Source organism: Heptranchias perlo, chromosome 14 (assembly GCF_035084215.1).
Source record: "Heptranchias perlo isolate sHepPer1 chromosome 14, sHepPer1.hap1, whole genome shotgun sequence".
Taxonomy (NCBI): Eukaryota; Metazoa; Chordata; class Chondrichthyes; order Hexanchiformes; family Hexanchidae; genus Heptranchias; species Heptranchias perlo.
In genome coordinates this window covers 63732146-63749549 of record NC_090338.1, presented here as the reverse complement: position 1 = coordinate 63749549, position 17404 = coordinate 63732146, and the positions used below count along the sequence as shown (strand labels likewise).

Here is a 17404-nt window from a genome sequence, read left to right as displayed (position 1 = left end):
TTGACTGTGGGGAACAATGCAACTGAGCCAAATCTTTTCCACATCGGTGGTGTTTCCAACAGGGATTACTGGAAAATGATCAGGTATGCAAACCCTGGATGATCTTTTCCCCTCTCTAGCCCAGGGGCATTGAGGTCAAATACAGCTCCCTAACTGTTGCCTTGGCTGACATGAATTAAATTCAGACTGGGAATTCAACTCTGGGACTTTCTGGGTTTTATGGCTTTCCCACTAAGCCCTTAGGACCAATATTTATCTCTCAACCAATACCTGAAACAGAAGATCTGGTCATTTATTTCATTGCTGTTTGTGGGACCTCGCTGCGTGCAAATTAGCTGCCGTGTTTCCTACATTACAACAGTGACTACACTTCAAAAGTACTGCACTGGCTCTAAAGAACTTTGGGACATCCTGTGGTCATGAAAGGCGCTACATAAATGCAAGTCTTTCTTTCAGTCATGCCAGTAATAATAAAAAAAAATCAGAGCAATTAGCACAAAGACTCATGTTTAAATTATATGCTGCACATTGAATTGGACAATGGCTAGTTGGTGATGTTCCTGTCAGAGATACTTTGCACCAGGTGTACTGAATGGGGGGTTATTACTCTCCAGCTTGAAGACAAGTTGAGAATGTGTGTGAATCTAAGGTTTGCGACCACATGTAAAAGAGATCTTATAAATACTAAGATTTTGGGCTGCACTAATGAGACAGAGTTAAGAAAGTTCACTGTTAAGGCCATTCACAGCAGGTGATTGCTGCTACAAATTATGGGTATGGTGGTGTTGTGGTTAAGATACTGGATTAGTAATACAAAGGTCTGGACTAAGAGTTCAGAGAACAGGAGTTCAAATTGAGATTTTTTTGTCTTTTTTTTCAATTTTTTTTTTCTTTTCCTTTTTTGTGCCATCCTTTTATAAGGGGGGAGTGGGGATAAGGGTGTGTTTTATTTAAAACAAATCAAAAACCAAATGTCCAATAATAATTTTATTTTGAGGATCCAGGATGCACTCCAGTCCCTGCGGTGCCCACCGGTCGCGGAAAGCCTCAAGCGTACCGGCAGACACCGCGTGCTCCCTCTCCGTGCGCGGAGAATGCAGCGGAAGAGAGGCAGACAGTCGGAGCGACCGCCTCCACGGGCCGCGTCTAACCTGGACCTGTGGATGGCCACCTTGGACAGGCCCACGAGGACGTCCACCGTCCTGCCCGCCCCCCTCCTCACCGGGTGGCCAAAGATCAGGAGCGTGGGACTGAATTTCAGCCAGTATTTGAGGAGCAGCCCCCTTAAATAGTCAAACAGGGGCTGCAGCCTCCCACACCCTGTGAATAAATGAAACACGGACTCGTCCAGGCTGCAGAAATTGCAGGCAGCCTGGGAGTCCGTGAAATGGCTTAAATGCCTATTGGTCGCGACTGCTCCATGCAACACTCTCCACCCCAGATCCCCAGTGGCACACGAGAGGTCAAATTAAGATTTTGAATTCAGTTTTAAAAATCTGCAAACTGACCATGAAGCTGTCAGAATGTTGTAAAAACCCAACTGGTTCACTAATGCCCTTTAAGGAAGGAAATCTTACCCGGTCTGTCTCCCATCCCATACCAATGTGGTTGACAACTACCCTCTGAAGCGGCCTAACAAGTCATATAGTTGTACAAAGGAAATGAGGGGTGGGCAATAATTGCCAATGATGCCCGCATCTCAAGAATTAATAATGAACACAGAAAAAAATGTTGCTTGGCCTTTGTATTCTCATTCTTTTCAAGATGTGTCTTGCACTACACCACACTTACTGAAAACAGGAAAAGGGTTCTCCTGAGCGTGAAAGTGAAGTGTGCAACAGAGGCCAGCTCTCACTGAAGCTGTCCTACGGGTGAGCAAAGGTCAAATGATACCCTAACTAAATGTTTTACATCAGAGGTTTCTCTCATTAAGGGTACACGAAAAATGATTTGCTGGAAAATTCAGAGAAAAATCAAACAATTCACTATGATGATGCCACAGAGCGAAAAGAAGCCAGCGAGTGGAGTGACCCATGGCAGGGGTGAGATTTCCAGTGTGAACATAAGAAATAGGAGCAGGAGTAAGCCATATGGCCCCTCGAGCCTGCTCCGCCATTCAATAAGATCATGGCTGATCTTCGACCTCAACTCCTCTTTCCCACCCAATCCCCATATCCCTTGTGCCATGTGTAATGAAAACTGAGAGCAGTTTGAAAAGATTTGCTTTCTGAATTTGTTACACATCGTGCAAAGGAATTCTTCTCCCTTGGTGAGAAATGGAGACAGCATGACAAACAGATAAATGAAGAGCAATAGACAAGCACAACTGGCCAAACATGGTCATTCCCACTAACTCACATAATGAGAGAACGTGAAAAAAGAGGTCCTTTGAAGGAAAGAGTTAGGAATTAGAAACAGAAGAGAATTCAACTGGAGACATGTTAATGGTCGAAAGTAGTGCAAGTGGAAAAATAAACATTCAATTCTGGGTCCATCGGTGCAATGTAGAACAAAGAAAAGTGGAATATGAATTCTAGGGAAATGATGGAAAGGAGAAAATAGGAGAGAAACAAGTACAAAGAAGAAGTGAGACAACAGAGGGCGAGTAATACAATCTGATGGTACAGCTTATTTATTGGCTCTATTTACACACACAAATGTTACATATGGCATGACAAGTGGTTTACTGATCATAATGGAGTGAGCCTTTGGCATAGTGGTAGCATTCCTCCCTCTGAGTCAGACGGTGCAGGATTCGAACCCTGCTCCAGGCAGTCCCGGCCACTGGAGATCAGAACTCCGGCTCTGAGTTCTAAATTGACATTCAGCAGGATACTCGTGTTTGGTGGGTGTGGGTGACCCCCACCCCTCATCATATGGGTTGTGGGAGCCCATAAAACCCTCCCACTATATAGGACTAACCTCCCCTATCGGCTGGTATAAAGATGGTTACGACCTGTCAGACTGTTAATCATTGCGAATCCTTCTGCTACTTCACACTGTTCTCCAAGGGAAGAGTACAAAGATATGAAAACATCAACAACCAATAATGATATAAAAGAGTCTTTACACAAACAAAACTATGGACCTGATCTGTGACCCCCTCCGCCCCTGGGAAGGGAGGTGTCCACTGTTAGCCAAATGATATTTTTGTGTAAGGTTATTTCCTCAACACACCCCCTTTAGAATTCTGTGGATATATATGCAAATGAGCTGTTTAATATGCTTTTAATGGTGAAAAATTATGCCACCTTGGCTCTAATAGAATCGGCAAACTGCGTTTCTGTTGCATTTCCAGTGAAGTTCTGGGCGCGGAGAGGGAGCAGCTCCGAGGAAATTCCCAGATAGTATTTTAGCTCAGCCCATTCTCTCTTTCACAAACACACGTTCCCTCACATTCAGTCTCACTCATATTCACCGTTCCCTCGCACTCTCATTATTTTCTTCACTTGCTCTTTTTCAGACCCACGCTTGTATCACAGTCCCTCTCTTTAACATTCACACTCGCTCACATTTTCGGACACACTTCCTCACACACTCACTAATTTACTCTCTCTCTCTCTCATCTTCGTATAGTTCATTTACAACACAGACAAAAATTGTCTCTCGGGATGAGAACTGGATCAGACTCAGCTGGGGTGACCCCCATGGTTGAGGAGCCTGGCCAGCACTCACCGTCCGCGCTCGCACATTGAGAATAGCCACTTGGGTGAGACGCTAGAGTGGCTGATCGCTCTGATGGAACCGTGCACCAGCATGTTTCAGCACCTTCGTGGGGTATGGGAGAAAACAAGCAAAAACAATCTTCTCTCACTCCCCTGTATAAAAAAGAAAGAAGTTGCACCTTTCACAACCTCAGGACGTCTCAAAGTGCTTCACAGCCAATGAAATAATTTTGAAGAGTAGTCACTGTTGTAATGAAGGAAACACAGAAGCCAATTTGCACAGCAAGGTCCCACAAACAGCGCTGTGATAATGATCAGATGGTCTGTTTAAGTGATGTTGGTTGATAAATATTGGCCAGGACACCGGGGAGAACTCCCCTTCTCTTCTTCGAAATAGCGCCATGGGATTCTTTTACGTCCACCTGGGAGGGCAGACAGGGCCTTGGTTCAACGTGTCACCCAAAAGACGGCACCTCTGACAGTGCAGCACTCCCTCAGTACTGCACTGAGAGTGTCAACCTAGATTATGTGTTCAAGACTCTGGAGTGAGGCTTGAACCCACAACCTTCTGACTCAGAGGTAAGAGGGCTATCACTGAACTACAGCTGACACTCAAACACTCTATACACCCATATTAGTGAAATAGCTGAAGCTTTCAGTGATTCCATTAAATGTGAGCAGCTGTAATATCCAACACGTCATAACCCAACAGAATGGGATCAATATTAACCCCCTCACGATGGGCAGGAGAATGTCGGGGGGGGGGAATAAAAATTTTAAATCGTGAAACGCAACCCCAACCCACTGCGTAAGCGCCCGTTGCTATTTTATGGCGGCAGTTTGTGTAGCGTGTCCCACTCTCGAGAGGTGAGATATTTCTTTCTAATATTTAAATCAGGCTCCCACAGTGCAATCGGATCAAGCAGGCAAGTGCTTTTCCAGCACTGCTTGTGAGCCAGGAGGAGCAGGAGTGCTCCCAACGGCCCCTCAAGCAAACCTTCTGCCGATTGCGGCCTCTCCTCGCTGCCACAATCGACCGTCCCCCCCCACTTCCCAACCCCATGATCTGCCGACCCCCCTCTTTAACCCACGATCGCTCCCTCCCTCCCGATTGCCGGTCAGACCCCAACCTCTTATGTCCTGCGATCTTTGCAGATTGTTAGGAACTGTCCCCGGCGGCCTTCTACTGCAGGCTTTCCCGCCCGGCAGCCGGCCAGCCTGTCAATCTGGCCAACTGCCGGGTGAGAAATAGAATTTTAAAAATTATAACGAGGTCTGTAAGAATTCTGGGAATATTGCCTTTTCCCTGAGTATGTAAAACTTTGGCCATTGACTAAAATCCTACAATGGAAGGATAGGTGAGAGGTCACCAGACGAATCAACAACACACAGTGGAATGTGGGAGAATTACTGCTTCAGACTCTGTTTTGATGCAAAACCTACAGCAGGTGGTCAACGATCAGCACTAATTCGAGAGGCAGTAGGCCATTGAGAGAGGCAACTGCTCCAGACGTGGCGGAGCCATGCCTCGGTTCTGATGCAAAACCAATCGTCACCCAGGACGTGGGATGAAAAGGGAGCCTTGTGTGGCAAGTGCTCGACGATCAGAATGAATTCGAAGAACAAAGGCCCATCGAGAGAAGCAATTGCAACATGATGAGAGACCATCAAAAGCCATCAAAGATTCTTAAGGACTTTGTAAGAACTGTTTAAACAGGCATGAAGTGCCTCATTTAACGACGAAAACTATTGTAAGAGAGGGGTATATAAGTGAAAGCTTGAAACCCCTCTCTCTCTTGTTTGCTCTCTTGTTTGCTGTCTCTGGTTCTTGCTCTCTTGCTTCTTAGCTTTTCCAGCTTGCTCTCTCTCTTTCTCTCTCTTCCTCTTAGTTCCTGCTCGCTCTTTTTCTTCTCCTGAGCTCTCCAGGGAGGAGAGCAGCTTCCAGCGGAACCAACGAATCCCACGTGAGAGAACCGGTCAGCCAGACCTGCGAGTGCAAAAGATTGGTGAGCCTCGACCATACGTACGTGTGTGTGTGTGTGTGTGTGTGTGATAGGTGTCTCCAGGGTCCCCACCAACCTCTTAGTTTAGAGGGATAAAGTACTGTAGTGGGTGTGTGTAACTCAGTGTCCTGTGTAGGACTGTTTTTATCGTTATTTTCTTCGTGTTGACGGTAGATTAAAACCAACATTCCAATTCAATTTAAACACCGAGTTTGTGTGTTCTCTGTGCTATTTGGCTACGTGATCCATCACCGGGTGCGTTAGCATAAGTCCCGTTTTCCTGAACCCCCGATCCGTGAGGTATAAGTGTTCCTTGGCTGGACCGGGGACCAGATATCTGCACCGATGAGAACAACCCCAAAACACCCTACAGGTCTGCCGTTAAATTCGACAGGACTTCCGTATGCCCGGGATTTCCCACTGTAAACACGCTCCCCAGCTCCCTCCCGCCTCCCCGTAAATATCAGAGCCAATGCCGCTGCAATATTTGTTACTGATCCAGTATCACACCTGGGACAGTTATATTCCAATGAATGCTCCCAGTCTATCTTTAAATCTGCACTGTTAATTGCATGTCACTTATGTGAGTCTGGAACTGACGATATGCAGTATTAGTGTGCTAATAACAAATTCCTCTGATCAATATTTTGATGAGAACCTTGTCCTATTTATTTTAATTGGCCTAACCCTGGCTTTAAAACAATGGACTGAGGTATTCTTAAGGCTGTAGATTCTATTCTTCAGGCAAATATTTGGACACCTGAGCTGCTCTGTTATGTGAGAGTAAGTATAATACAAGAATATGTGTGAAATGGAGTGCAGAGGATTTAAATTATTGATAAAACATTTTCAAATCATTATTCAAATTAATTCAGATGATTGAAAAAAGTTTAGCATTTTGGATGTGAAGTCGGGTTGCCAACTCTGGCTGGACGTATTCCTGGAGGTTTCATCACATGACCTCCCATCTCCAAACGTCCTGCCCAGTAAAACTGATTTTCTCCCCACCTCTAATATTTTTCTAACTAATAAACGAAAGTGTTCAAAGAAAATGAAAAAAAAATACAATCTTTATTAATGCTCCTATGATTTTTCTCTTGGGTCGCTCGTAGCAATGTCCAGGAGATTAATTGTTAATTCCTGGAGTCTTCAGGACAATCCTGGAGGGTTGGTAACCCTATTGTGAAGTTAGGGCCTTTCTTACTGGATGCAATGCAAATCAATTTGTAGCTATTATGTTGCTTTGATAACAGCCTGTCTTTGCACTTGAGAATACTAATTTATGATCTGTTTGTTGAAACAAGCCAGCTACTATTTCTCTGCCTTGTCGTAACTCAATAAAATTAGTATGAAAGGGATTGGATTGGGTGGGCACTGTTACCTTGGAAGCATTAAACTATAAATGTAACGCCTCCCTGCGAAACATTCATCGTGTTCATACATTAAGGAAATAAGTGAAGAAGCTATATGACTGTCTACACAACCATGATGGGAAAGCTGCAGATGTAACAGAGGCTGAATAACTCAAGTGCTATAATGTTTAATGTTGAAATCCTTTACCTGACCGTGCTGTTTGTTGCAGGTTACCATGGAGACCGGGAACTGGCTGATGTGCTTTCTAAAAAGTTGCTGATGTGACATTCCTGTAAGGACACACAAGTTAATCAGTTTAATGGAAAACCGTTGGCTGAAATACTAGCATATTGGCCTCTTCAGTACTTGAGAGACCTGCTTTTCAAGGTTAATGGTTTGGCCTGAGCACAGGAATAAAAACCACACCCTTTTGAGACAGGAAAGTCTCAGGCTTTGGCCTACAATTCAGGCCTAGTAGTACAAACAAGCAGAAAAGAAGGAAACAGATGTTGCACTGACTGAGCTGAAAAAGAAAAGAAAACAAAAACATCTAATTAAAATGTTGCCGGTTTTACTCCTAGATTCAGGAATTTTTCCATGAAAAAAAGAGTCACGTTGAAGCCGTGACTTTGCAGGAATCGACGTGGAGCTGGCTCAGGGCAAGTGTGCACCTGCGCAGGGAGCTCAGACTGCTGCTTGGCCGACCTTTGCAACGCTAGCCCATCCCTTTAATTTGAATAGCCTCTCAGCAGATGCAAAATACACCCAAGGAGCTTAGCCTATGGCACAGCTGGCTAGAGACGCATAATCTAGGGAGGCAACAGCTCTTGACAGGCTCCGACTCGTTATTAAACGGTAAGGCTGTGGTACTGGCCAGAAAAGCTGAGCAATTGTTCAGAATGACACAAAGGAGAAGTACGGGAAAAAATCATTCATTCTTATACTGAAGATCTGGAGATCCTCCTGCTGGAGGTGCACCATGGGACACAGGAACAGGAGTAGGCCATTCAGCCCCTCCAGCCTGTTCCGCCATTCAATTAGACCACGGTTGATCTGCATCTTAACTCCATTTACCGATCTTAGTTCCATATCCTTCAACACCTTTACCTAACAAAATCTATCAATCTCAGTTTTAAAATTGTCAATTGACCCCCAGCCCCAACAGCTTTTTGGGGGACAAGGCTCTATCGTAGATTGAAGACCATTGTTGCAATTTAGAGTCTTGCCTTAGATATGCTCTCAGGTGGAGTGGTGCTGGTTGTTAATTGTATCCATGTGATTTATAGCAATTAGTGTTAAATGTATTCAGGTGGTGTGTATCAATTGGGGCTCTCTTGTATCCATATATAAGAGAGCTTATCTAGGGTGTGGTGTGTGTAATGTGGAGCTCTGTGAATAAAGGCTTGGAAGCAACTGAAGACCAGGCTGTCCTAGTCTATCCTTCACCACTGGGCTAACCAGCTTATAACACTGGTCACTTCCAGTAAGCAGCCTGAGCATCTTACTCTAAGGGCTGTGCCCGAACTGTCTGATATCTAATTGTACAATAGCATGATCTGGGGTGTAACATAGGACTTCCTTGTGATCTGAACTGGATACTGTGTCTTTGGCATATGCTCCCACATGCCTCTCCCATCTTTTAAAAACTGACCAAGAATAGGCCAGATACAAATCATTATACTATTTTATTTCACAGTAACAGACAAAGGATCAGTTATGATTGAATTAAGTGGATCCAATCAGTACTTGTTTTCACATAATAATACAAAATAATGAATATGCTACGATTCCCCAAATCAATGGGTCATCTTTCTTGACTTAAACAAGATCATTTCTAACTATACTCCTGCATTCTAACCTTCTGGGCTTTATAAACAGAGGCATAGAGTACAAAAGCAAAGAAGTTATGCTCAACTTTTATAAATCACTGGCTAGGCCTCAGCTGGAGTATTGTGTCCGATTCTGGGCACCACACTTTAGGCAGGATGTCAAGGCCTTAGAGAGGGTGCAGAGGAGATTTGCTGGAATGATACCAGGGATGAAAGACTTCAGTTACGTGGAGAGACTGGAGAAGCTGGGGTTGTTCTCCTTAGAGCAGAGAAGGTTAAGGGGAGATTTAATCGAGGTGTTCAAAATTATGAGGGGTTTTGATAGAGTACATAGAGAGAAACTGTTTCCACTGACAGAAGGGTCAGTTACCAGAGAACACAAATTTAAGATAATTGGGAAAGGGGAGATGAGCAGAAATGTTTTTATGCAGCGAGTTGTCAGGAATGCACTGCCTGAATGGGTGGTGGAAGCAGATACATTAGTAACTTTCAAAAAGGAATTGGATAAATACTTGAAAGGGAAAAAATTGCTGGGCTGTTGGGCAAGATTGGGGAAGTGGAACTAATTGGAATGCTCTTTCAAAAAGCCAACACGGGTATGATGGGCTAAATGGCCACCTGCTGTGGTGTATGATTCTATGATTCTGAGTCAGGAGGAAACTTGCCCTTGCAGCTTTCTGTTTGAAAACCTAACTATATATGTCTCTCTCTCCCTCTTTGGGTGGTACTGGGGGGGAAACAACCCAAAAAAGCAAAAATGGTGGACAGCCCAGCAAAAAGAATTAGGTTGCCTTGGAGACCCTTCCTGGGCTGAAGAAAAATTAGCAGTAAAGGATCATTGGGCCCAACAGAAGTCAATATACTAAAGCCCCGATTTTAACCGGGGGAAAAGGGCAAGTGTGGGGCTGTTGGGGTGAGTGTCAGTCTACATGAGGCCTGGGCCATTTTATCTCCCGGGCCTCACTTAAATAAGTGAGGCCCGACTTCTGCCCGAACCTGGCTTCAATGATGTGGTGCTGGCGGTGGGATGGGCGAACACAGCAAGAGGTTAGCACCTGGAACTCGCGGGAACAGTCCCCGGTAAAGGTAAGCCTATAGGAAGCAGGGTTTCAGAGGCAATCACAGGATGGAAGGGAGGGGGAGGGAAGCTTGTGGCAAGGGAGGCCCTAGGTTTCCTTTTGAGTCCAGGGGAGCACTCAAACTCATCCTGGCCCTCACAGAAATGTAAAAAAATTGAAAGTAACTTACCTTATCTGCCATCTTCTGGCCTGGTCCCACGTGGTACCAGGTTTCCCTAGCGAGGCCGGCACTGAGCGCCGAACGTGTGTTAAAATCTAGTTGGGGTCTGATTGATGTCATCAGACCCCAACTCTCGAATATTTATGAGGTCCTCGCCAGCCTGTGGCACCAAGCTGGGAAGGCAGGACCTCTATTTTAACCTTCCGCATGCCCGTTGGGGTCAAAATCGGCCTTTAAATGTGTGCTTGACTTGTGACAACATGGCTGCAGCACAATGTTGAAAACTGAGGAGCCGCACACTTCCTCTGATTAACTTACTCTTCAAATAGGTCAACTTGTTTTGCACTCCTGCCTCAGGTTAGCCCATCTTTTCCTCTTCCTCAGCACTTCAGATCACGTGTTTATTTGTTCAAAAATGCTTTGTGCCACTTTATTCAGTTTATAGAGTAGAAAAGCTCATAAGGAACGCACTGGGAAAGTACAACACTGAGGTGGTCAATAGAATCATCTAAAAACCGAAGTATGAGGAACGTTATGATGCATTCAAAGACCACCGCCATTTTAAATGTTCCCGATTTGATGCTATGGAGCGTGGGTGTGGTTGCATCTGTTTACTCATAACATTAAAAAGACGCAATACTAACACTATCAAGTACCCAGGAGATCCAACAGACTGGCTGAAAACTTCTAAACTTCAAACTGGACTGGAGTTGTACTCCACCCAGTGCAAAATCCAAGCATGTAAGATGGCCTCCTGTGGGTGGGGAAGGGATCTGTGAACATGCCAACCATCAGCATTGCTGGCTGTCAGTGTTTCAATCCATATGTCAAATTGTTCGTGTTTCACACAAACACTGACCGTCCCGCCCCACCAGGATTGGAGGCTGTCAGTATAAACCAATCAGTGGTTATTTTCTCTCACTGTTAGTTGCACACAAACTTGAGGCATAAACATTTTAAGATGAGCTGATGGTTTCTGACAGTTGCTGTTTATTTAGTGTTATCCCTGAACAAGTTACACACAACAAATAAGCTACAATGCATTTTTAAAAACCTTTTATTTTGTTCAAAGGACCGAAATTTGTTGTCATGTGAATTTTTTTTTCAGGGCTGGTTACGATTGTTTTTTTTCAACTACGAGGGATTTTGAGATGAGGAGGGTGTTCCTGGTGTAAATGGATTAACTGGCCTTTCAATTAATATTAGTTAATGGATTTGGAATTAACATAGGCAGCGGGGTTGGAGTGGTGATGACTTTTACTTAATTAAAATGATTACACTGAGATTTTAGCGTTTAGGATTTCACTGCGGTGTACCATTGGGTTACGAGGCAGGGACAGAAACAATAATAAGTCAGTTTAGTTTAGTGAATGTAGAATGCATGGCCGGTTGGGATTACTGTAGGTCCATGTTGTATAAGGCCCCAGTGCCCAAATTAATGCAATGTGTCTGGGGTTAGAGCAGCTGCACTATTCAAAGTAGAAGTGTGGCAAACCATTTGCCTTTCGTGTACCTGGGAGTCAGATCAAGACCTCCCTCTCGAACCATACTTCCACTTTCATGTAATTACACAACTGAAACTGACACAAAATTAACAGTATTTCCAGTCTTAAACTACAGGTGAGAGGTCAGAACCAAGAATGGTCAGCCATGGATCAATGGTTGCACTCTCACCTTTGAGTCAGAAAGTCGTGTGTTGGACACACAAGACTTCGGCATAAAAATCTAGTCTGACACTCTAGTGCAGTACTGAACGAGTGCTGTACTGTTGGAGGTACCATCTTTTGGATGAGACATTGAACCGAGGTTCTGTCTGCCCTCTCAGGTGGATGTAAAAGATCCCATAGGACTATTCCAAATAAGAGCAGGGGAGTGCTCCCCGGTACCTTGGCCAATATTTATCCCTCAACCAACACCTAAAAACGGATTATCTGGTCATTCATCTCATTGCTGTTTGTGGGACCTTGCTGTGCGCAATTTGGCTGCCACGTTTCCTACATTACAACAGTGACTACACTTCAAATCTACTTCATTGGCTGCAAAGTAATTTGGAACGTCCTGAGGTTGTGAAAGTTGCTATATAAATGCAAGTTCTTTCTTTTCTTTTATGTTGGGAAAATACAAGATCAGTGTTTTTAAAAAAGACTAAAACATTGAACACCTTGTTCACTACATTCTTGGAAATTAAAGTTAACCTGCAAAGAAGTAGCTTGGATAAATGAGATATTAATTTTCATTGAGGTGGTAAAAGCTCGTTGACATTGGTTTGTTTATAAAACTTTGCAAGGTCTTCAATACAAAACTAATGTTAGTTGGTCAAATACTATTATCTTTTATGGGTTTGGAAAACTAAATGTTGTTGTATTAATGAGGTGTAAGGTGTGAAATCACAACTCCAGCGTCTCGTTCATTCAGAAAGATGTGACTGACGTCCATTTGCAGTTTCATGCCGACTTGTGAACACTCTCAATGTGCCAACAAAAGACACTGACAGAGGAGTCTGTCCCACTTTTCTCCTGCTTTTATGTTGCTGGCTGGGTCTTGGGAGAGCAATCCGAGTGTGCCGTTGGGCCACACTTTTACTTTGAATAGTGCAGCCACTCTCCTTGTAAACTGGCTGCAAACTACATCCCAGCAGGTGGTGTGTGGGCAGACTGGCTCAGTCTGTTTGGTCAGTATTGGCATCATGACATAGCTGACCAGCAGCAGGCAGGAAGCACCAGTAAAAAAAAACAAGTGGGTTCAAATACGGTAAGTTTTAGGCTGCTGACTGTGCAAGTCCGGAACCGGTGACATGACAGCAGTATCAAAGCATCTTTAGTCTGCGTTTACATCACAGCCCCACCACTAACTTTAACTTCAATCATTGAACCATTATGAAGGGACAGCAACGCCCCAGTTATAGCGCATGGTTTGTGTTGGTGCTGGTTCAATGATATCTTCTGTGTATTTATAGCAGGACCACTTGTAAAGGATGATTTGATACCCAAAGCACAATTCCCAACAGTGCGATTCTCAGTCCACGAGCCATAAACACAAGGCATCAACTCACAGCAAAAACTTAAACCTGGATAATAGCTGTCGGCTCTGTCTGTCACAGGTGCTGCTCTCTTATTCCCTATTACTTGTCTGTCTCTTCTTTTTCCTCTGTGCCTTCTTTCACAGTACTGTAGGATCTGTGAACATGCCAACCATCAGCATTGCTGACTGTCAGTGTTTCAATCCATATGTCAAATTGTTTGTGTTTCACACAAACACTGACCGTCCCGCCCCACCAGGAGCAGAGGCTGTCAGTATAAACCAATCAAATCAGTTGGAGGGCATGACTGATGGCTATCTGAACCAATCAGTGGTTATTTTCTCTCACTGTTAGTTGTACACAAACTTGAGGCAATAACATTTTAAGGTGAGCTGATGGTTTCTGACAGTTGCTGTTCAAGGTATGTTTATTTAGTGTTATCCCTAAACAAGTCAAATACAACAAATAAGCTAAAATGCAGTTTTTAAAAACTCTTTATTTTATTCAAAGGACCAACATTTGTTGTAATGTGAATTTTTTTTTCAAGACTGGTTATAATTGGGTTTTTTTCAGCTACGAGAGATCATGACACAAGAAGGGTGTTCCTGATGTAAAAAGACTAACTGGCTTTAAATTAATGTTAGTTAATGGATTTGGAATTAACATAGGAAGCGGGGTTGGAGTGGTGATGAGTGTTATTTAATTAAAAAGATTACACCGAGACTTTAATATTTAGGATTTCACTGCAGTGTACGGGGCAGGGACAGAAACAATAGTAGGTTAGTTTAGTGAATGTAGAATGCATGGCTGGTTGGGATTACTGTAAGTCCACATTGTATAAGGCCCCAGTTCACAAATTAGTCCAATGTACCTGGGGTTAGATTCCCAATAAAATTAACTGGACCCTGTCACGTCGGATTGAAGTCCCTACAACCACTTTTATTTCAATATTTAATATGTCTGTAACCCTTCTAGGAGAAATTAAAGTAGGTACAGTAGAAAATGGAAAAGTTTCTCAGGGAGGCAAGGCCCAAACCCTCCCCTCATCAAATCTCACGCTTTCAGTCTTTATGAGCCCCTTCAGTAAGTTTCCAATTCCACCATTGCTGCTGTTGTGCTTTGGCCTATGTTAGATTTTAACTTCTAGCTAACATGTGGTAAATTCAATGATACTGCTCCTCTGGTGGGGAGTCACACTCACAAGGAATGTGGGACAGAGATAGAGCCACAGTCTGATAAGGACTTATCTCCTGTCCTTCCTTCGAGTGTGAGAGTGCAGCATTGGTGAATAAACCCTACAGTAGCATAGTAACAATTTTCAGGCATGGATAGGCCATTGGCCTATCTCGCCTACTCATCCAACCTTTTACAAGATTACCTTGATGCATTTCTAAATCTGACAATCTATTGCTGACTGGAATTCTGCAATAAAAGTGATCAAACATTGAGACCACCTGAAGCTCAAATTATGATCAGCTCTGCTCAAGTCCCAGTGCACTTTCAGCCTAGCTCCTTGTCTTCATGTGTCATAAGATTCAGGTCTCTTTTTGAATTGTTAGCTTTATGGGAACGACGTCAGCTTTCTAGGTGGCATGTCTGATTCTGTGAGTGGTTTTTTTCTTGCTTTCTTTCACTGGAGAGTGACAAAATGTGAGCTGATGATGGAGGTCATGCTATCCCAGCATCCAAACCAGCTTTGAAATCAAACAAGAAGATCTATAGTTTTGATAGCGGACCTTCACTATTGCTACAAATGCTGGGATATGAACAATGCTCTCTTACTTTCTGGCAAAGGAAAGCAAAAAAATGCTGAAAATTTCCAACTCAGTCAATACATGTGTGAGATCATGACCACATCAAATGCAGCACGTTTAGTAGACTTGTTTGCGTTGTTAGTCCTGCACATTGGCTGGAGTATAATTTTGTTTTAAAAAGAACAACTCAAATCTTACGTAAAAGATTTTGAGTAAGATTTTGTAAGTATGTAATGACATCGGCATTTTTAAATGTCGCACTGATATGGATTCTCGTGACACTAGATGAATATTTAAATGCTTTTTTATTGAAATATTCTTCCCAAATTTTTCCTCTTAAAAACCTCCTCGAAACCCGTCTCTTTGACCAAGCTTTCAGTTGCCCTTCCAGCTCGGTTCCATTTTCCTTACCCCTATTTGAGATATTTCTTAATGTTAGTTAATGGATTTGGAATTAACATAGGAAGTGGGGTTGGAGTGGTGATGAGTGTTACTTAACTAATACAGGTGCTATATAAATGCAAGTTGTTGTTGCTAGTTGCCCCTCTACTCCTAGTGGTGACAATTCGCCATAGGCATTGTACATTGTCGGGGAGGGGTAAAGATGGTTCTTCCACTCTGACAGTGTGTCAGGCTATTTGTTGAAGCAGAGGAAGTTACTGGAGTCAAGTGCTGTGTTTCAGGTTTTCTCCCAGCAATTTTGTCTTTTAATCACAGCAAAAGATAGTTCCCATAAGCAGATCAAAGTACCCTATGAATTGAAATCTTCACCCTTCTGTGTGCTATGATTGAGATAGAATGCCACTAAACCAACAGTTACCCCTTAATTACAGTATAATGCACTAGAGACCACGTGATGCCCACCATGTTCCCTTATCTGCTCCAAAAGGCGATACATACCCATGCTGTCAATGGTTACACTCAGGCTAATACTAACAGACAGAGTAAAGACAACTTCCAACTTAACTCTGGTTGTTTCTGAAACACATTCATTCCTATTTGTGGTCATGTGAAAGAATGTAATACACAAGTCTCTCAAAATGTTACATCAAGTTTATGGGTAAGAGTGATTTTTTAAATTTTGGGACTGTAAAGAGAGTTGGATGAGTAATTACCAAGGCAATCATATCTGTTAGAATACATTTTTTTTTTAGTTGAATGTAATTTGGCAGAAAGGTTTTGATCAATAGGATTGGTAAATAATGGAAGTAGAAAATAATCAATTAGGGGAGAGACATAAACACTTAACTAATGACAAAGGAGGAAGTGACGGACTGCTTAATAGCAGAAATCACAGTGTAGACAACAGACTCAATGCTTGTGATGTAGACAGACTCAATTTACACAACAGACACCAGAAATGTTAATGTAAAGATATAATGGTTCCCTCTATATGATTTAAGCCCACATTCTGGTAAGCATCATATCTTACACATCCTTGCTATGTTTAAGACCATCTCCTTATTGGTGCTTGCAATGAAATTTTACAGTATTCATGAAGCCCTTTGTGCGAAAGCAGCTTAGCTGATACATTTTGTCACATATTTTGTGATTTTTTTTTCTTTAAAGCACTCAGATCGACAACTAAGGAATGTGTCCAACAAGAGAAAAAATGTAAGTCTCAGTCTGGTTTAACCAATACCTCCCTGAAGGGCTGACTCACGGAGCTGAATTTGTATTTGAGTCAGCAGTTGCCTAGTTTTCCAGCTGCAGAATGGCTGCAACAAACTTTAAAAAAAAGGAACTGAAAAAAAGAAAAGAAAAACATGTTGAGCAGCAGCCATTAATTATATCATAAAAATCGACATCCCTATCTATCTATCGGTGATCGTGAACTTTCCACCTCACCTTATGCTGGAGTACATGATGTCAAATGCATCAAAGCACTGAGTTATGCCTCATCCCCTTTTGGGTGGATTTTATCTCGGGCTTCGAGGTGAATATAAGGGAAGTGCATTCGGATAACTAATCTATTACCCAATTAAATAGGTCAGAGGCAAAATAGACGGTCTGGACATTATCGGGTTGAAAATCCGCTGCTTCCTTATTTGCTGACCCAGTCCAAACTCCCAGGGTCCGGAATATTTACATAAAATGGGTGGGCACCCTCTAGGTGGGACAGACTAGCGGCAGAGACCAAACACTAGAACGGAGTGCCTGTGTGACAGAATGAAGACTCTTCTATCAAAACAAAACAAAAAACCCGGCTCTTTTCTAAAATGTCCTGTACCCTTAGGTAGCCAATTGCTTCACAGTTGGCTGTCATAAGGGCACCAGCTCTGCAGAATTTACTGGGGACCACCTGCATCAGGATGTGGCCCTGAAAACTAATGTATACTCGCTCCTTGCAGGCCTACATTAGGGGAATTCCAGTGGCTGGCATCGCCCCACCACTTTTCCTGACATCCAGGAAAGGGGGCTATTTTGTTATAATGAGTATTATTATATTATATATAACATCATACCACTGAACTCCTGCACTTTTGCTTCTGGAGAAGAATAAATTGGACCAATTCTAATCAAGCAATTTGGTTGACTGGGT

The 17404-nt window shown here is 43.1% G+C and overlaps 1 protein-coding gene across 2 annotated transcripts in view; it reads right to left on the bottom strand.

Moving 5' to 3' along the window:
• Positions 1-4785: 4785 nt before the first annotated feature.
• Positions 4786-17404, bottom strand: part of LOC137332582 (janus kinase and microtubule-interacting protein 2-like) — a 344895-nt gene continuing 332276 nt past the window's right edge. For both annotated transcript variants that reach the window (XR_010965701.1, XR_010965702.1), the window contains exons 26-27: positions 7229-7311; positions 4786-5652 (exon numbers count right to left, since the gene is read on the bottom strand). The gene's annotated coding sequence lies outside the window, so the exon portion shown is untranslated. The remainder of the gene's footprint in view (positions 5653-7228; positions 7312-17404) is intronic.